Source organism: Hyaena hyaena, unplaced genomic scaffold, assembly GCF_003009895.1.
Source record: "Hyaena hyaena isolate Hyena2069 unplaced genomic scaffold, ASM300989v1 scaffold_0, whole genome shotgun sequence".
NCBI lineage: Eukaryota > Metazoa > Chordata > Mammalia > Carnivora > Hyaenidae > Hyaena > Hyaena hyaena.
The window spans coordinates 11,112,979-11,134,160 of NW_024080632.1; the positions used below are offsets into that span (position 1 = coordinate 11,112,979).

Consider the following 21,182-nt stretch of genomic DNA (forward strand, 5'->3'; position numbering starts at 1 on the left):
GTAATAGCCCCAAACTGGAAAAGAGCCCTGATGTCCTTCAACAGATAAATGATAAAATAAACCGTATGCAATACATCCATACCATGGAATACTACTTAGCCATAAAAGGGAATGAACCGATGATACATACAACAACCTCAAGAATCCCTGGAGAATTCTACGGAGTGGAGAAAAGGCCAATCTACAAAGGTTACATACTACAGGATTTCTTTCGTATTTACATACTACAGGATTTCTTTCATATAGCTTTCTTGAAATGATGCAGATCAGATCAGTGGTTGCCAGGGATTCAGGACAGGGGCTGGGGAAATGGGGATGAGAGTAGATGTGGTGATATGGCTTTGTGGTGACAGAACTGTCTATCTTGCTTGTGGTGGCATATACACAAATCTACGCAAGTGAAAAATTGCACAGATCTAAATACACACACATAGACGAGGACCAGTAAGCAGGAAAATCTGGACAATATCAATATTCTGGTGTGTAACTGTATTACAGCTTGGTAAGATGCTATCTTTGAAGGAGACTAGGAAAAAGGTATGTGAAGTTATCTATTATTTCTTACAACTGTGTGTTAGTCTACAAAATCTCAATGAAGTTTAACCTGATAAATCCATGTATTTCACATATACTTATATGTTCATCACTCCATTAAGGATTTACTGAACTGCTTCTATGTATGAGGTGTCAGCTTTTGTGTGGCTGAGTGGAGATGGGATGACAAAGTGGGAAATCTACAAAGGGGTATTAAATAGAAACCCCATCTTCACTAATGTCACAACTCTAAATACACAATGTGTTAGTGATTATTCTTTTAATATATGTGTCTTCCACTAGAAATCATGACTGCTTTAACCACTCTACCTCCAGTGCCAAAACAGTGTCTGGAACATAATAACTTTTCAATTAATGTTTGAAGGAAAAAGGGGTGCTCAGGTGGCTCATTCGGTTAAGCATCTGACTTTAGCTCTGGTCATGATCTCAAGGTTCAACAGTTCGAGCCCCACATTGGTCTCTGTGCTGACAGCTCAGGGCCTGGAGCTTACCTCGGACTCTGTGTCTCCTTCTCTCTGAGCCCATTCTCTGCTTGTGCTCTGTCTCTGTCTCTCTCAAAAATAAACAAATATTAAAAAAAAAATACTTGAAGGGGTACCTGGGTGGCTCAGTCAGTTAAGCATCCAACTTCAGCTCAGGTCATGATCTCGCAGTTCGAGGGTTCGAGCCCCGTGTCGGGCTCTGTGTTGACAGCTCACACTGCCTGGAAACTGCTTCGGATTCTGTGCTCCCTTCTCTCTCTGCCCTTCCCCAGCTCGCACTCTGTCTCTCTCTCTCAGAAATAAATGAACATTAAAAAAATACTTGAAGGAATGATTAAACAAAAACAATCTATCAATAGAAAGGGTGATAAACACCACCAAGTGGTTAGAATATAGTACAAAAAATAGTGACATGATGAAAAGTGCTTATGAAAACAGAAGGGAATACTAAGTATTGTCTGGGGGAATTAAGGGAAGGGATCTTTCAACTGGGTCTCACAACGTGAGATGGGGGAAGGGAAAACCAGGCCAGGCAGAAGGAACAGAGCATTCAAAAGTACAATTCTATCAGAAAAGCACAGGATTCTCTGGCACCAGCAAAGACTCTGTTGTGCTTGAGCTTAGAGTTCTCTTCTGGGAAAAGTCCAAAAAAGGATGAAGCTAGAAGTGACTATGGATGCTACATGAAGGCAGTTTGGGCTCTTGCATGAACAATGTAGGGACGCCGGAGTTTCCGAAGCCAGTGAATGATGCTCAGATATGTCTTCTAGAAAGTTAACTCGGATGGCAGTGAGGAGAACGCACAGCAGGAAGGAGACAGAGGGGCTGAGAAAACCAAGACAAGAGCTTGAAGTGAATGAAAAGTCTCAGTTATTCATAGTATGCAATTTACCAAAAACCTCCATTCCCAAGTGTGCTGAGTTTGCGGAAGCTAAGTCTTCATAATTACTGGCGTGAATGGTTTATAACATTGTTATCTTTAAATCTGTGTAACGAATCCTATCATAGGGCTGTGAAGTGGAGACATTTATTGAGAACTTTAGTTGTTCTTTTCTGCAGATTCTTCCAATACAAACATGCTACTTAGTTTATTTGAAATCCCCCCTTTTACAATTTCTAAAACTTTGAAATAATAAACTATTCTTCATATTTCACAAAATCTTGCATGTTGTGGTAGATTTATTAATATTTGACCATCAACAATGATCATTTCCACACACTATCTCCACATGCTATTGAGGAATGACCCTTATTTCTCTTAAAACACAAAGGGGCTATTTTAGCAACAAGTTAGAGCTTTGGTAACTAAAATATTGATCTTTGTAGATTATAAATCTGCATTACAGAGAATATGTACTTCACACATATTTCTGTGCATACATATATTTGTGATAAAATGTTGATACAACTGAATGGTATGTAATTATTATCTAATGATAACTTGGCTGCCTGCCTTCACCAACCCCTGCCCCCACCAAAAAAGAAGGAGAAAAGAAACCTCTCTACCAGGTTGGAGAGGGAAGAAGAGCAAAGGAGTTAAATAGACTTCCTTCTGGGCACAATGAAGTGACTTTCTCCCCACTGCTCTATTTCTACCATGTGACAATTTTAACAGCTCTTTGCTAACAGCAAAGAGAGGATCAGGGAATGTGGATTATGAGAAGAGAATGGCAAGGCAAGGTGTGGAATTTATTGTAGGTAATGCTTTTCTTCCATTTTATAAAAATAGGGGCGCCTGGGTGGCTCAGTCGGTTAAGCGTCCGACTTCGGCTCAGGTCATGATCTCACAGTTTGTGGGTTCGAGCCCCGCATCGGGCTCTGTGCTGACAGCTAGCTCAGAGCCTGGAACCTGTTTCAGATTCTGTGTCTTCCTCTCTCTCTGACCTTCCCTTGCTCATGCTGTCTCTCACTCTCTCTCAGAAATAAATAAAACATTAAAAAAAAATAGAGACATTTCAAATAGTTCTGTATATAAAACTTCATAGATGGGTACTAAATGTTATTTCTTGAAAGTTTTTTATTATGGAAAATGTCAAACATAAAAGTTGACAGAAGAGCTTTAATCTGTCAACTCATGGTCCAACCATTTCCTCATTCTACTCTCCATTACTTTGAAACAAAATAAATGCTGTTTCATCCATAAACATTTCAGACTGGACATCTAAAAAAACTACTTTTGAAAACATAGTAACTATGCTGTCGATATACCTAAAATTTAACAATAAAACTTTAATGTCATCAAATACAAGGTCAAAATTTCAAATTTCCCAGACTGCCAATTTCCTTTTTATTCTATGGTCCTTTATCCAAGTCCAAATCAGGCACAAATACTGTGGTTAGTTATCTGCCCGATTTTTATTTTAATAGCAATATTATGTCTTAAAGTTTTAACAAATTTAAATAATTAAATCTAATATAAAAGGAGTGAGTAACCAGCTGTCATTCTAGCAGGACAATGTTGATCTGTATTGACATGCGTGCTACAAATGTGTGGGCACATGGTCAAACTAAGCAAACTTAGGGAAAAAAGTAAGGTTGATCTCAGTTTTGTCTGTTTTCAAAACACTTCCTTCTTTGCTCACAGTTTTAACTACAAAACTACCTATAATAATGGGTTTACTAAGATTTTTATCAAGGGAGTCCACCAAACCAATGCTAACAAAACTCTTTTGTTATCTCTCATTTGCTTGTTTTAACATTTTCACTGTCTTAACTCTAGCTAAAGACTTCCTCCTTCATTTGAAATTAGCTTGAAATCACAGGATTTCAGAGTTGGGAGGGACCATGTGGCTTCCTCATCTCAGAGAGTCAGCAGCTTTGATATTACTATAATATTGGTGTTTCCAGTGAGAAGCTAGCTTGAGGAATCAATCTGCTAATAGTTACAGGCAGTATTCTAACTTGTTAACAGACACTACTCTGTAAAAACGATAAGTAAAAGTTTTATTAGCATGAAATAAGTTTGAATTTTATCCTCTTAGAAAGCTTGGTAAAGTTAATATTTTCCTCAATGTGTTCAAAGACCTTTTTATACAAGTAAGAATATAAATAGCACAGAGCCTGATGTGGAGCTCGAACTCACAAATCGTGAGATCATGACCTGAGCCGAAATTGGCTGCCCAACCAACGGAGCCACCCAGGCGCCCCTCAATACATTTAATTTAAAGGACGTACTTAAAGACAGTAATTTAGAGATGGAAATTTTGGATATTTAGTGTTTTCTTTTAAACTCAGAGAGTCTTGTAAAAATTCCCTAGAACTTATTTTTTCCAAGTTCTACAACATAACAAACCCTATATATACTTACAAATTTAGAACATTGACAATGGCCTGACTTCTGATCCTATTTATTTATTTTTTCTTTTTCTTCTTCTTCTTCTTTTAATTTTTATTTATTCTTGAGAGAGAGACAGAAAGAGGGAGGGAGAGGGAGAGAGACAGACAGACAGAGCATGAGCAGGGGAGGGGCAGGGCTAGAGAGGGACACGGAATCCAAAGACAGGCTCCAGGCTCTGAGCTGTTAGCACAGAGCCTGACGCGGGGCTCGAACCCACGAGCGGTGAGATCATGACCTGAGCTGAAGTCAGAGGCCTAACCGACTGAGCCACCCAGGTGCCCCTATTTTTAATTTTTATATTGACTTTACTCATTTTCCCCCAGAGACCCTAATGTACTAACTGTCCTTTATCCTGTGTACATTCCAATTTTTTTCTTCTGAATTGACAAAATACAAAAACTCAAGCTCTTGATTCTATCAAAACAAAGTGAAATCAAGTGTCATAGTAAATATAATCCACTAGATTCAGGTAAGGCAATTATAGAGTTGATTTGTTCTGTTATTATATACAAGTGCAGGTGTAAATCTCTGTTAATATATAGAACAGACGGAACACCACATTCTAACACAACCATCCATCTTACCTGGCTCACAAGGGAGAAGCAGTGTTCACATCAACAATACCTATTCATACGCTGACAGTGATAGAACTTCCATCTAAGAAATGCGGTATCAGCACTATCACTTTACGGTATGTTCAATAATATGAAAGATATGTGGCAATTAGAACTTTTTGATCTCACAGTCCTGTGTTTTTTTCTTTTTATCACTTGCATGCATCTCACTCTCTCAATGCATATTAGAAACTAGTGGAATTCAGTTAAAAAAAAGTCTTCTTAACTGCAAAAGAAATCACGCTCTGTTAATACTATTAACAGTATTACAGCCTTTTAAATGTTAACAGTAGTTTACTTCCCCATACTTAACAATACTAGATCTAGCAAGGCTATTTCTCTTTCTATCATGCTTTTTGAAAGTCTGAAGGAGTTCATAGCAGCACTCTCAACAACAGCTAAAACATGGAAAGAGCCTAAGTGTCCATCAATGGACGAATGGATCAGGAAGATGTGGTTTATCTATACCATGGAATACTACATGGCAATGAGAAACAATGAAATCTGGCCATGTGTAGCAACATGGATGGACCTTGAGGGTGTTATGCTGAGCGAAATAAGTCAGGCAGAGAAGGACAAATATCATATGTTTGCATGTATAGGAGGATTAGGAGGAACTTAACTGAGGAACAAGGGGGAGAAGAAGGGGGGAAATGGTGGGGGAAAGGGAGAGAGGCAAACCATGAGAGACTCTTGAATGCTGACAAAAACTGAGGACTGATGGATGTGGGAGGGAGGGGGGATGGGCATGGAGGAGGGCACCTGTGAGGATGAGCACTGGGTGTTATGTGGAAACCAATTTGACAATAAACTATTTGTAAAAAAAAAAAAAAAAGAGAGAGAGAGAATAATTAAAGCTTGTATTATTTCTCTGTATCATCAAAATAATAAAAACTCAAAAATCCATTATCATAATTTCAAAGAGAATAAAAAAAAAAAAAGTCTGAAGGCCCCTGGTATAGTTCCACAGTTTTTTAGTCCTTCATCAAATCACTTGGTTAACTTCTAAGTCCTCCAGTTAACTTCTCATTAATACTCAGGCACCCCTTCACCTTGTCAGGGACAATTACAACTTTAATTTTTTTTCTAAGATGCTAGCCAGTTAAGGATCACTTGGCACATTTTATAAGCTTAGTCTACTCAATCACCTAGCCATTACATAAAATGTTGAAAACCAAGCCTACTGAACCTCCTACAAACCTTCTACACTTGCATTCATTTTACTGTAGTGATATACATTTGAAGTAGAGTTTTTAGTATGGTGAGAATGGAAATATCTATTTTTTAGGGTCAGATCAGGATACAGTTTTTTTAATACAAAACAGAATAAATTAAGGTGGCTGAAATATAGCCTTTATAATAATGGGAACAAAATATGCATTAATTAAATAACTGTAGTAATTGGTTACTTTGGACAAATCCAAAGTCTCTCTCCTTTTAATGATGATCCTAGCTTATGACCAAGAGGTTTGGATGCAAAAATTGAGCAAAAAAATTCCTGAATAGGCAGAAGTATATGAAAAAGGAAGGCTGCTGATAGTCTAAGTAAGGGAAGAAGAGCTGGAGAAGATGAGGGCCAAAGAAAGTCATGTGTTTAGAGAGATAAGTATACAACCTTTCAAACCCTGGTTGGTCAACAGAATCGTCAGACACGATTAGCTTGTGCTTCTAGTGGGTGGGAAAAGGGGACATATTCTTTAGCAATCTGAGCCTTTGTTGGGACATAAAGTATAATAATGCCATTCCCCTGCCCTTTTTGAAAATGAAACAAAACATGACCTTGGAAACCACATTGTGATGGTTCAACTGCTGTAGACTCTTCTGACTGGAAAGAAACCTAGAGTTGTACTGGAGATAGAATAACTGAGGAGCCATTTAGAACAATTTGTAGGAATAAAAACTAACCTCCCTACCCCCAAATCCACCCTTGAATATGCATAAAGCAATGCCAGCTTGAAAATGATGAGGAAGGCAGTACATTTAGGCACAGAAATTAGAATATTTTCTTATACGTTATGATAGACTGCTCTTAAAGTTAAAAAAATGCTTATAAAACAATAATGCCATATAACCTTCCCAATCACTATTTTTATTTTTGAAATGTTTATTTATTTATTTATTTTTTTGAGAGAGAGAGAGCATGGGCTGGAGAAGGGTGGGTGGGGAGTGTGGGGGAGAGACAGGGGGAGAGAGAGAGAGAAAGAGAGAGAGAGAGAATATCCCAAGCAGGCTCTGTGCTGTCAGCATGGAGCTTGACTGTCGGAGGGGTGGGGAGGTGTTTGACCTCACAAACCATGAGATCATGACCTGAGCTGAAATCAAGAGTCGGACGCTTAACTGACTGAGTCACTCAGGCAACTCCTTAATCACTATTTAAAAAAAAATTTTTCTGTAAAAAAGTCTGGGAGGTTATATGTCAAAATATATTTGGGGATAGAAGATAACTTTTATTTTCTTCTCATTACTCATCTACATTTTCTATTTATTAAAATGAAAAGCATATATTGCTTATATAGTTGTTAAAAATTACCGATGAGCTATCTTGGGTCAAGGGTTTCCCACCATTTTGTGTAGAATAGGAGAAAACATTAAAGGGAACAAGGGAGATATCTGCTTCCATTTCTACTCATTTACCAACAAGTGTTCTTGCTGGGAACTTCAAACTTCAGGACTCACAAGCTAGTGATTTTGTAACATTGGACAGCAAGGAATTTATAATTTCAAAGTGACATATATTCATCATTGTTACTTCTAACCAAATAAATATTGTGCAGACTACAATGTCTCCACAGTGCCTGTTACCCCATAATGGATCACTAACAATTTTCTACTCTACAGGAAATGCAATAATCATCAGTTCGGGGCATCTTTCAGGGAAAAAATATTTATATAAAAAAATTCAAACAGATTTATGAACTTTTATTTTTTAAAAAAAATTTTAATGTTTTATTATTTTTGAGAGAGAGAGAGAGAGAGAGAGAGACAGAGAGAGAGACAGCATGATCAGGGGAGGGTCAGAGAGAGAGACAGATACAGAATCTGAAGACAGGCTCCAGGCTCTGAGCTAGCTGTCAGCACAGAGCCTGATGCGGGGCTCGAACCCATGAACCACGAGACCATAACCTGAGCCGAAGTTGGACATTTAACCAACTGAGCCACCCAGGCGCCCCATGAACTAATTTTTAAACAAAATACTGTACTTGAGTTGTCAATATTATTATCACTCAAAGTACACACCTTGAATAATTAGCAGAAAAAGGGACTCGACAAGCAAAATTGGTAGTCTATGTATTACATCACACTGCTAGGTTTTGGAGCAGAAAATGCACTTAAAAGCAATGGCAAAGATGTTTGGCACATAGCTAAAAGAATGAAGTATTTATATATGATGGAAAGACAGAATCTCATCTTTCTGTACATGCCTGAGGTAATTCATGGTATTTTCTAATTCTAACTGTCTATAGTGCTACTAATAAGCAATAATAATAAATTCTATGTTGAGGCCATTCCATGTAAGCTTCCTCCATTTTTCTCCATTCCATCTTAATACTCAATCGACTTCATCCTTTAGACTTCCTTTTACAGGTTAACCCCTCACCCAAAAAAAAAAAAAAAAAAAAAAAAAAAAAAAAGGCCTTTTAATTCTGTATCCTACTACCTTCTCATTTCATTAATCCACTCCTCTTACTTTCGTAAATCTTCCGCTGCTCCCCACTGACTCCTTCTGGCCTACAATAGGCCCAAGGTATCATTTACTGAGAGGAGAGGAAATTTTCCTTAGGATCCACTAGTTCTAAACTCCTAATCTCCAAATCCAATAGGATCCTTCTCAGGTCGTGTCCTTCCACAGCCTTTACGGGGCATCTTGTTTCTTGGCTTGTGTGGCACCTTCTTCCAGAAGTTCCTTTCCAACTCACCTCCCCCGGCTTGCCTTCTTTCACTCACCTCTTAACACAAGGGTCTGTAGTGGACCCTTTCTCTTCTCTCTGCACTTTGTCTTGTTGATCTGATTTACTCTGATGCTTTCAGCTATCTCTCCCAAGCTGCCAGTGTCCTCAGTAAATCTCTCACAAGCTGCTTTTCTTCTTTGCATTGGGGCTGTCCTACTTCCAGAACCTCATTGCCAGTCCAGGTTCTCGTCCCTGATCTCTTTCTTTAAGTTACTTTACCAACTTCAGATGGAGTCATCTTTCAGAGGCTCTGATTGCATCAGTCTCTTCTATTCAAGGACCTTAAATGGCTCCCCACTATCTACTATTCAAAGTTCAAACCTCTTTGTACATGATTCAAGGGCCTTTGATTTGCCACTGTCCCTAGATATCCTATATTTATTCACAATGCAGGCAAAAATAATACACTGTATCTCACCAAACCCGCTGAAAAGCTACCCACTGTTCAAGACTCAGCTCAAATTCTGTCTCCAAGTTACCCATCTCCCTAGTGCAGAAGTGATCTCTTCTTTCCACACATATAGAAGGTAATTAACTTCCTGTAGCATTGATGCCATTTTGCCTTAAAAAAAGTTTTTTTTTGTTTATTTTTGAGACAGAGAGAGACCAGAGAATGATCAGGGGAGGGGCAGAGAGAGAGGGAGACACAGAATCTGAAGCAGGCTCCAAGCTCTGAGCTGTCAGCACAAAGCCTGACGCAGAGCTCGAACTCACGAACCGCGAGATCATAACCTGAGCAGAAGTCGGACACTTAACCAACTGAGCCACCCAGGAGCCCCATTTTGCCTTACTTTTAAGGAACATGGACATTTCTTGATTCCATTAATTGAATATGACTAGCAATAGAAATATTATTGACTTATTTGTACCCCACAGTATCTTGAACATAGCAGGCAATGCTGAAATCAGATTATATTCACTTAGAATTAGAGACTTCTTTACCAGGATCTGAACTAAATCTTGCCTCTGCCATACTTCTGAAGAACAGATGTAGGAAACAAATTAGTGAAATAAACAATATTGTGTATGTGTCTGTGTGTGTGATGGTTGTGAATAAATGACTCGAAAGAAGTACTTTCAAAGTACTTCCATTTGAATTATTTTACAAAAATAATTATGAGAAATTTTACTCCTAGGTACATATCCAGGAGAATTGAAAACATACATTCACACAAAAACTTGCATATGAATGCTCATAATAGCATTATTCATAATAGCCCCAAAGTGGAAACAACTCAAATGTCCATCAAGTGATGAATGGATAAACTGGTCTACCCATCGGATGGGATATTATTCATCCATTCAAGCATACAGAGGTTGACACATGTATAGCACGGATGGCCCTTGAAAACATTAGGCTAAGTGGAGAAGTCGGACGCAATGATTCCACTTATATTAAGTGTTCAGTGTAGGCAAATCCATAAAGACAGAAAGTTAGTGGTTGCCAAGGGATGGGGATAATTGAGATGGGATATTTTTTAGAGTGATAGAAATGTTCTGAAATTAGTGATGATGGCTGCATAATATTGAGGATATACTAAAAACTTGAATTGTACACTTGAAAATGACAAATTTTAGGTTATGTGAATTTTATGTTAACAGGCAAGAGGAAAAATGTGCAAGTTTCATCTCCCCCCCCCGCCCCCCCAAGTAATTCAATTTGGACTTGTGGTATAAAGAAAAAGAAGTCTAACCTTTAAGTCAGCAAATCTGGGTGTAAGTTAACTCTGCCACTTACCTTCCTATACTCTGATCTTAAGTATGTCACTAAACTTCTCTCATCCTCCCTGGTCTCATTTATAAAGTGAGAACAATAATGCCTCACAAAGCTGCGAGACTCATGAAATAATGTGAAATCATTACATATATTATAAGCCCCTTATAATGAAAAATATTGTTATTGTGCATGCTTAAAATTATTTTTTAAAATCCTAAACTGTATTGAATAGGCCACAATTTCAACTTTTTATCATTGCTATGTTATCTAACCAGCTTTTATTGTTATATGTGAATGGCATCTAGGACTTATAGCACTTTTCCTGTGGGCACTAATAGTACTTTACAAAGTAAAGTAACCTTGATCTTGGCGACAAAAGGTAGTATCCCAAAACCAAGTATCAGCACAAAATCCAAAGCACTGACTAGACATTTCCAAATATCCATACTTTCACAAATGTAAAACATTTTATATTTTAAAAGTTGACCTCTGGGTATCCTTTATACTCTTTGGTATCAATACAAAGGCATGTATAAAAAAAAGTGAGAGTGTAAATTGGGGCAGCCACTATGGAAAACAATACAGAGGTTCCTCAAAAGATTAAAGACAGAGCTACCATATGATCCAGCAATTCCACTTCTGGATATATACTCAAAGGAAATGAAATCACTACCTTGAAAAGATATCTGCCCTCTCATGTTCATTGCAGTATTATTTACAGTAGCCAAGACATGGATATAATCTAAGAGTTCCTCAATGAATGAATAAATGAATGAATGGATAAAGAAAATGTAGTATCTGTATATATTGGATTATTATTCATCCATAAAAAAGAAGGAAATCCTGCCATCTGTGACAACATGGAGGAATCTTTAGGGCATTATGCTAAGTGAAATAAGTCAGAGAAAAAAATGCTGTATGATCTCACTTATATGTGGAATCTAAAAAAAGTGAATTCGTAGACACAGAGAATAGATTGGTGGTTGCCAGAAGCAGAGGTTGAGGGTGGGGGAAAATGAATGAAGGTGGTGAAAAGACAAAAATTTACAATTATAAGATAAATATGTTCTGGGGATGTAATGTACAGCATGGTGCTTATAGTTAATAATATTGTATTGTATATTTGAAAGACGCTAAGAGTAAACATTAAAAGTTCTCATCACAACGGAAAAAATAATTAACTATGTGAGGTGACTAGTGTCAATTACGTAGTGTGGTGATCATTTCACAAGAGATATATAACTCATATCATTATGTTGCACACCTTGGACTAATAGAATGTTACAGGTCAATTATACCTCAATAAAACTGGAAAAAATAATAACGGGGAGTTTGCTTAAATTTTTTTTCATTTGTTTGTCCTATATGTTCTTTGGCATCATTACAAGGAAGGCATGTATTATTTCAAGAGAGGAGACTCATTGAGAATTAAAACAACAGACATCCAATTGAAGAAAGAAGTATTCTTATGTTTAAGCTTTAAGTATATATTTTGTTTTCCCTAATGGAATTCTCTAACAGTTTCTTGAGGTTAGGGATCATATGTAAGTAACTTCAACATCCCTTCACAGAGTCTAACATTATATATATAGTAGGCACTTACACTTAGGTTACTTAAAGAATTGGGTAAGAATACTTCTTGATTACATAAAACTTATTGATAATATTAATCTACGGTGATAGAATGGAAAGTTGTTAATATCAAAACTAAACCTCTCCAAGGGCAGCTATTTCATTTATTACTAAAGGAAACAAAATCATACACACACACGCACGCGCACACACGCACGCACACACACACACACACACAGTTTCTCATAAAGAAAAGGAAACATGTCAATCGATATTCAGTTACAAAACTGCCTTCATTTGCCTCACATTTTTCTTTAAGTGAGGTGACAGACCTGACCCAAATTGGAAAAGCATTCACATCTCTTCACTATTAGTAGGGTTGTTTACTTTAGATAGGCAGGACGAAATAGATTTACTTTCTTTTCTTTTCCTTCACATCAAGGTCAGGTGCCTCAACATTCTTCCAGAAACTGTGGAGGATTTAAGCGTAAGATATGGTCCTTGTACTCAAAATGTTTACATCTTTAGTGAAGATAAAACTGAATGATTTAACATACTATGCACATTTTTGTTCACTGATTTGCTAATTTAAAAATCTGGGATTTGGGGGCAAAACTGAGTTTACTTCAAACAGGAAGTAAACTTTACACCAGGTCTTGAAGAAAAGGTAAAATCTGAATAGGCAGAGAGAAGGGAGGAGGCCTTTTTGAGTGAAGTAGGTACAGTACCGAGGCGCAGACTCAGATGAGTAAAGTGTGTTGCAGAGACAGACTGACCTCAATAGAGCAGAAAGAACAGAGCAAAGAACATAGGAAATGAAGCTGGATAAGTGGTGTGGGACAGATTAGCAAGGGCGCTGAAAGTCAGGCAGAAGAGGTTAGATTTAATGTGGTGGAAAACATGGAATGAGTGAAGCTTTCTGAAAAGGGGAGAAGTAGCATTTAAAGAAGGTTAATCAGGATGAGCTGGAAAGAAACAGATGGAAATGAAGGAAGGCAACTATGGTAATCCAGGAATGAGGCCATAAGGGTCTGAGTGAGACAGGTGCACAGAGATACACAGATGTTCTAGCGGCAATGTGCTGGGCCTTGAGACTGTAAAATTAGGGGGTACCAGAAGCGAGCATGAGACACAGACTACTGCGAAGGCTGCCTCCTAGGTAAGGAAAGTTGCACGACATATTAAGACTTGGGAATTTGCAACACTAAAAAATATATTCACAAAGCTTAAATGTTTTTCAAATATCCTGTAAGTAGTTTCATTGCTTTCTTTGGTGAATTTACTGCAGGTGCCCCCAGATTTCACATTTGCTTTGTTAACACAGCCCCATGAAAATCTGCTTCTGTAACAATCGGTTGTTTTTTAATACATAAACAAAGTTAACTGACCCATTACAGGATATGAGCCCCCCCCCACACTAGATAGTGAAAACAGAAAATATTCTTCTTTATGCTCAAGTGTATATTCTTTATTGTCTGGTTCTACCAAATAAAGCCAAACCAAGCCAAAACAACATCCCTAATAAACCTACATTTTCATGAGCTGATCTAAAACTGTGAGACAGTCTTAACTTTATCTGATAGTCATACAGTCAGAAAAAAACAAATTCTGATGAGAAAATAAATTAAGAAATCAATACATTGCCATGTTGCTTTCCTAAGCTGAGCTATATCAAACTGGGAGGAGTTCTCTGAAGTGAAAAACAGCAACAGGGGCACCTGGGTGGCTCAGTCAGTTAAGCATCTGATTTCAGCTCAGGTCATGATCTCATAGTCTGTGAGTTCGAGCCCTACATTGGGCTCTATGCTGACAGCTCAGAGCCTGGAGCCTGCTTTGGATTCTGTGTCTCCCTCTCTCTCTCTGCCCCTCCCCACCTCGTGCTCTGTCTCTGTCTGTCTGTCTCTCTCAAAAATAAACATTACAATTTTTTTTAAAAAAGCAACATAATGGTAATAAAGCTAAATGTGGCATACTATTTTTTATATTAATAATTATTTAGATCTATAATCAACTCTTGCCCTGCTTCCCCTCTCCCCTTAGGATGGGCAGTATATAACATGGTAAGAGGAGTAGTGTAAAGAAGTAAAACATGTGGATTTCATTTATGTGTTCCCATAGTACTTCCTAAATACTTCTACTATGGTAAGACTGATTCTATTATCTATACATGATTGCATGTATTGTTTTATTTATCTTCCCATGATCATTTTCTGGTAGAACTGTGAAAAAAGAATTGAAATGTCCAAAACCAGCAAAAATAACCATATCTACTATCATTTGCTGAGCTCTTCTTTTACAATATGCAGCCAAGCTTGTTCCTTTAATATATTAATTTCACCTGATCCTCGCAACAATCCCTAAAGTAGTTACTATGATTGTGTCCATTTTACAGGTGAAGAAACCAAGGCTTCAAGAGTTAATGGATGTGTATTAGGTCACCAAGTTGGTGAGCTGTACATGGCAGACATGTTCATCTGATATGCTCTTGTTAATTGTTAAGTTATACTGCAAACCCCAAACATACGTGGCTAAATCCAAAAGTAACAGATACAAGGAACCTGGACATGTTATTCACTGTGTACAAGAGTTAGGGAGGAGCATTTAGCAACTGTCAGTGATACAAGTGGACAGATTCCTTGACTCACTTCTAAGCTTTCCTTTTTTTTTTTAATTAAAAAAATTTTTTTTATAGTTTATTTATTTTTGAGACAGAGAGAGACAGAGCTTTAGCAGGGAAAGGGGCAGAGAGAGAGGGAGACATGGAATCTGAAACAGGCTCCAGGCTCTGAACTAGCGGTCAGCACAGAGCCCAGTGCGGGGCTCCAAACCATGAACTGTAAGATCATGACCTGAGCTGAAGTCGGACGCTTAACTGACTGAGCCACCCAGGCGCCCCTAAACTTTCCTTATACTGAAAATAATGCACTCTATTCCTGAAGCAAAGTGGGATACTGCTAGGAAATGGAAGTTAACTGCCCTCTTTTTTAGGAGGACACTTATATTACATTGCTATTTGATGGTATTCATAGCATCTCAATATCTTTTCAATTTGGTTACATTTTTAAAACACGCTATTACTGAGATCAGCCCGGTCAAGACTAACGGGCTGGTTGGTGACATCAAAATGCTTTTAAAAGTATTTTCTTTTTTTTTTTTTTAATATTTTTTATTTATTTATAGGAGAGAGAGACAGCGTGAGCAGGGGAGGGTCAGAGAGAGAGGGAGTCACAGACTGAAACAGCCTCCAGGCTCTGAGCTGGCAGTCAGCACAGAGCCCGACGCGGGGCTCGAGCCCACGAACCGCGAGATCATGACCTAAGCGAAAGTCGGACGCTTAACCGACTAAGCCACCCAGGCGCCCCGATTTTAAAAGTATTTTCTATCCAGTGACTTGAGCAACCTATTTAACTTCTGCCAGTGACCCTGAAATAGAAACTAAACTTTGAGAGATACTTTTCAGTACATAAAATATATTCATAAGAAGACCCCTCTAATAATAACTCTCCACTGTAATTCCCTCTTAATGCATCTGGGCAGAGATGTCATATTTCCTCTACAAAGCTTCCTTTTATGGTGCAACAGTAGGAATCTCAATTTCAAATTGAACCAATACAATCGAAAGCTATAAACTCATTCACAAGACATGATTGTTTTTATTAGTATTTCATATAAGTTGCCTAAATATTTTAACATTTTAAAATGGGACGCCTTACATTTTAACCCTGTAACACTTTTAACTGGATTGTAAAGCAGTTATCTTTTAAAGTTCTGTGCGCCCCTCCCGTTTTTTCTGCTAACACACGGTCTTCCGCAAAATGGTCAGTGTGATCTTTGCAGACTGTGCAAGGAATACGAGCAAGGTAAACTACAGACCCGAACATTAGGCAGATGTCAAGTGGTTCAGAAGTTTAAAAATCTGTCACCTGTCCATGAAACCAGCAAACAGTTGTAAATGGTTACAAATAAAACACGTACAAATGAACAGATGCAGTTAGTAACTTCCACTTTTCCAACCAGTGGCCTTTTGGCAGGCAGCAATATAATCTGCAATAATCTGTCACTACTGTGAAGCCCCACCTACTTCCTCTGCCCCACCCCCATGCAAGCGATGACTGGGATATTTGTAGAGCGCTGATATAACAATCTATAAAAGGCCTCCCTATCTAAAAAAGCTGAAACATAATTTGTACTGTTAAGTGTTTAACATCCATAAATCTTAAATAAAAAACAACCACGCTCTATGACATCACACTTCAAAGATTATTTGAAAGTTTTTTCCTTATTTATATATTAGAACACTAGAAGTCCCAAATTGGCCATATCCATGGCAATACTTCTTGAACGAAAATGCATCCTTATGCACAATTGTTAGACTTTAATTTACACATCTAACACGTAAAGTATTAAGAGTTTGGAAGTCGGGATTATACACATTTCATTTAAACCTTGTTCTAAGAGCCTAGTGAAATTGGTAAAGAAATTATTAAAGTAGCTTTCCTGGCTTATAAAATATTTTGCAATAACTTGTCAACATAAAAACCACAAGCTGTTAAAAAAAAATATTTACCTTCCTCCTTCATCTAATTTCATTTTATGGACTAGAGTAGTCTCATAAATTATTACCTCATGGATAAGATATTTTTATACTTTAATAAGCAACTAGCCTTACTAAAACAAAACAATTATAAAACAAGGTAAATGTGATCAAATCTTCTGACTCTTCTGTCTGTAAATTTGGTATAACATTCAAGAAATTGTTCTGCTTTCTATCCTATTTTCCCTTGCTGGGAAAAAAGAAAAATAGGACATGGCCTTTATATTTTTTATGATCTCTAGGATGAATAGGGTGCCATTTTGAAATACCGTTTTACAGGAATATCAATCACTAGCACAAACTACATCCATTTAATAAAAATAGCCTTCATTGTATTTAAATTTTTTGTTTAAAAGTTTCTTCTGATAAGACTTTGATATTTTATTTGCAGCTCAGCATTTACCTCACTTATCCAGAAGAAAGGATTAAAGAACAATTTCTGAAAAAAAATTCCCACTACTATTTATTTGTAGAATATCAAACTACAAACTAAAATAAATAGAGCACAGGAATCCAGTGATTTTTGAGGCTGATTACTCTCAGCTGGACGTTGAGCTAATAAGGCCATAAATATTTACATGAAATTCAACAAATAGTTTATTAACAATGTTTAGACACAGACCATATTTATAATAAAACGCTAAACGTAAAACAAAACACCAAGCTTACTCACAGTAGATCTTCTCAAATGCACGTCCTACATCTCCAATCCAACATACTAAATACTTTAAAAATTCCTAGTCAGCTCCAACAGTAAGTTAAGATTGCCCCAGAGATGGTTCTTTTTAAAAAGCTGCCACTTGGTCATTCGGAAAAACAAAACTGAGCTCAGCTTAAGTTGTAAGAACACCACCACCACGCTATCGGCACCTTCATTCCGAGAAAGGAAGTTATTATAGACACAGTTTTATAAATGAGGCTTAAAGAAAGTACTTCCTGGTCAGACAGCTAACGTTAACAGCATTAATGTACACAGCTTTACATCTGGACATTTGGAAAGAAGTTTCTAAAAACTTTTCCTGAAACTTTTCCCCCAGTGCCTACAAAAGAGGGAAACTTGCTCAAGCTAAACAAATCTTATGTAAAAATCTATGAAATTCTATCAATACCTATATGGTATCCTGTAAATATTAGAACTGTTCATTATTATTGATAATAATACTAGCTTAAGTTTTAATTATTTTACACTTAAGTACCCTCCATTACCCCCTCCCCATGTGCTCGAGGGACATTTCAGGGGACACAATGTTAGAAGGTAAAGAAAGAATTCCCTTAAAGGAGGACAACTCACCAATTCCTTGATAAGGAAGAAGATGAAAATAACCGTTCACATTTTATTCCTCAAATTTAAAGATCATTCTCTTTTAAACATAAATTTAAAAACTCTAAGAAGCATTGTACAGTCCTTAATAAGGAACTGCAGATAAAAACAGCATGACCTGGGTGCTGCACATTACTATGGTATTGCAAGCTGAAAGTATTTCCTGTTAGGACGCCCATTGGTTCCCACAGGTGCAAGTGCCTATGGGTGTTACCGATTTACTGTTCCTTTTACAAGTGAACCGCTAAAGGAGATTTCAGGTTGGCACAATCAATGCTAAGAACTATTAGGGCGAACTACCTTGGGCTAATTCAACAGGGCTGGAGAAAATTTACATCAACAGACTTTCATTAATTTTCTAAGATGTGCTAGTATTAAGAATGCACGTAACTTCACTCAACAAATATGTAAACTGCTTTCTCTGTGCAAAGCACTGTTTTAGGCACCAGGAATGCAATAATGAACAAAACAGGGGCGCCTGGGTGGCTCAGTCAGTTACGCGTCCAACTTCGGCTCAGGTCATGAGCATGCGGTTTGTGGGTTCAAGCCACGCATCAGGGGCCGTGCTGACAGCTCAGAGTCTGGAGCCTGCTTCCGATTCTGTGTCTCCCTCTCTCTCTCTCTGCCCTTCCCCTACTTGTGTTCTCTCTCTCAAAAGTAAATAAACATTAAAACATTTATTTAAAAAAAAGGAACAAAACAAAGTCCTTGTGGTCATTCACAAATTATCTAGTAGACTTTTGACAATTTCATATATGATGAGAAAATTCCCATAAAGGAAGTAATTTAAAAAAATTGTATGGATATTTGGAAAGTCAATTGTACTGCTCATTATTTAAAAAAATATATTGTAATTAAGGTCACCACCTTAAACCTAGAAGAACTTTTCCAGAACCTAGTTCATAAAAGTAGGATTCTTTATGTTTTCAATGTTTCAAGAAAGCCAGGTTGGAGGCAATGGCATCTGTCCCAGCAGGGAAAAGGAAAAACTTCTCACCATGAGTCACCAGTGACTAAGTTCTTTTAATTCAGGCTTAAAACACATTTCAAACCCAATTACTTGTACATGCAGAAAACTGATAACCCCAAATTAATATCAGAAGGCTGATCTGACCAATTTTCAGGGTTAATATTAGCACCTAAAAAAAAAAAAAAGATGAAGCGCTTTTAATGAGCTAACGCCCCTTTGAGAGGTTTGCCAGCAAGCATCCATTAGATTTTGTTACAATGAACAGTTTTCTTAGATTTTAGCCAGACTGAGACACAATCATTTTGGATGTATGGAGTGGTGGCAGGGATGGCTTTTGTTTGCATTCAGTAAAACACAAACATATTAAAATCATGTCTGCTCAAAGACAAATGTAAAATCCAGAGAGAATGAAACATACAGATAAACTCTACTCTTCCAAGCTATACCTTACACTTCCTTAGGATTTTAATTCCTCTATTTAAAATAACAAAACCTTTGTGGCCAACAAATTGGAGGAATTCCCAAAGACAAACTGATCTACTTAGTCATTCAACAAATGTATATTAAGCACCTACTACATGGGCACTGTTCTATGGGCGGGGATACAGCAATGCATAAAACCAAAATGTCTGCGGGGCGCCTGGGTGGCTTAGTTGGTTAAGTGTCTGACTTTTGCTTAGGTCATGATCTCGCCGTTCGTGGGTTTGAGCCCCGCGTCGGGCTCTGTGCTGACTGCCAGCTCAGAGCCTGGAGCCTATTTCAGAGCCTGTGTCTCCCTCTCTCTCTGACTCTCCCCTGCTCACGCTGTCTCTCTCTCTCTCCTAGAAATAAATAAAAATATTAAAAAAAAAAACCAAAATGTCTGCTTTCACCGTCTACATTGTAGGGCAGATATATAAGATAAATAAAATATTTGGTATGTCAGAAGGCAGTAAGCACTGTGCGATAAGTTTATTTGTTCACAGTTGCAAATTATATCACAAAGTAAGGAACTCTGCTCTGGAAGAGCAGAGTATTAGATCTCTCTCAGACCCTACTTCTGACTCAAGTTGAACAAACCACCTTCTGTTGCAAATGAAAGGGAATCTTATTTTAGTTGTTGCGAATACCCAGAGAAAGAAGAACAAACTTCCAAAGACAGGAAGTTAGAACCCATTCCTTATAGACAAAACATCACTAGGAAACAAAAATAACCAATCCCAAATATTCAGATCAAAGGTCACTTTATGGACTATTATCAAGCTGAATATGAACATCTAAGTTTCCAAATACTCGCTAGCACTGGCACTGACTTTTACCAACTGCCAGAGTCAGAAGTAAATTCTTCACTTAAGAGTTATTTCTGGGGGCGCCTGGGTGGCTCCGTCGGGTCAGTGTCTGACTCTTCATTTTGGCTCATGTCATGATGTCAGGGTTGTGAGTTCAAGGCCCCTGTCAAGCTCCATGCTAAGAGGAGCTTGAATTCTGTCTCCCTTTGTCTCTACCCCTTCTCGCCCTCTCTCGCTCTCAAAACAAATAAACATTTTAAAAAGGAATTATTTCTGGCAGCAACCATTATACTTAATTTAAATATTATTTTTGAACCTAAAGTATTTAATACAATTCAAATATTTATTTTTTTAAAAAAATTTTTTAAGGTTTTATTTATTTCTAGGAGAGAGAGAGAGACAGCGTGAGCAGGGAAGGGTCAGAGAGGGAGTCACAGACCGAAACAGGATCCAGGCTCTGAGCTGGCAGTCAGTACAGAGCCTGACACGGGGCTCGAACCCACGAACCGCGAGATCATGACCTAAGCGAAAGTCGGACGCTTAACCGACTAAGCCACCCAGGCGCCCCACAATTCAAATATTTATTGAGCAGATACTAGTGGCAAGATACTTGGTTAGATGTATAAGACACTGTCCTTTCAAGATCAAAAAGATGGACATCTAGGAAAGATAAGACAACACCGATGACGTAAAATCAGAGAGAATATTAATGTAATAAGAAAATACACAAAGTACTTAAGGAATTCAAAGGAAAGTCGCTAGAAAGATGATCAGAAAAGTCCTCATGGAAGATGGCATGAGA

The 21,182-nt window shown here is 37.7% G+C and overlaps 1 protein-coding gene across 2 annotated transcripts in view; it reads right to left on the minus strand.

Annotated features, from left to right (window-relative positions):
• Positions 1–21,182, minus strand: part of TAOK3 (TAO kinase 3) — a 183,252-nt gene that overhangs the window by 154,061 nt on the left and 8,009 nt on the right. The window contains exon 1 of one of the 2 annotated variants that reach the window (XM_039227027.1): positions 17,495–17,672. The exons of the other annotated variant lie outside the window; for it this stretch is intronic. The gene's annotated coding sequence lies outside the window, so the exon portion shown is untranslated. Of the gene's footprint in view, positions 1–17,494; positions 17,673–21,182 lie in introns of those variants that run through there. 2 annotated transcript variants of the gene reach the window in all.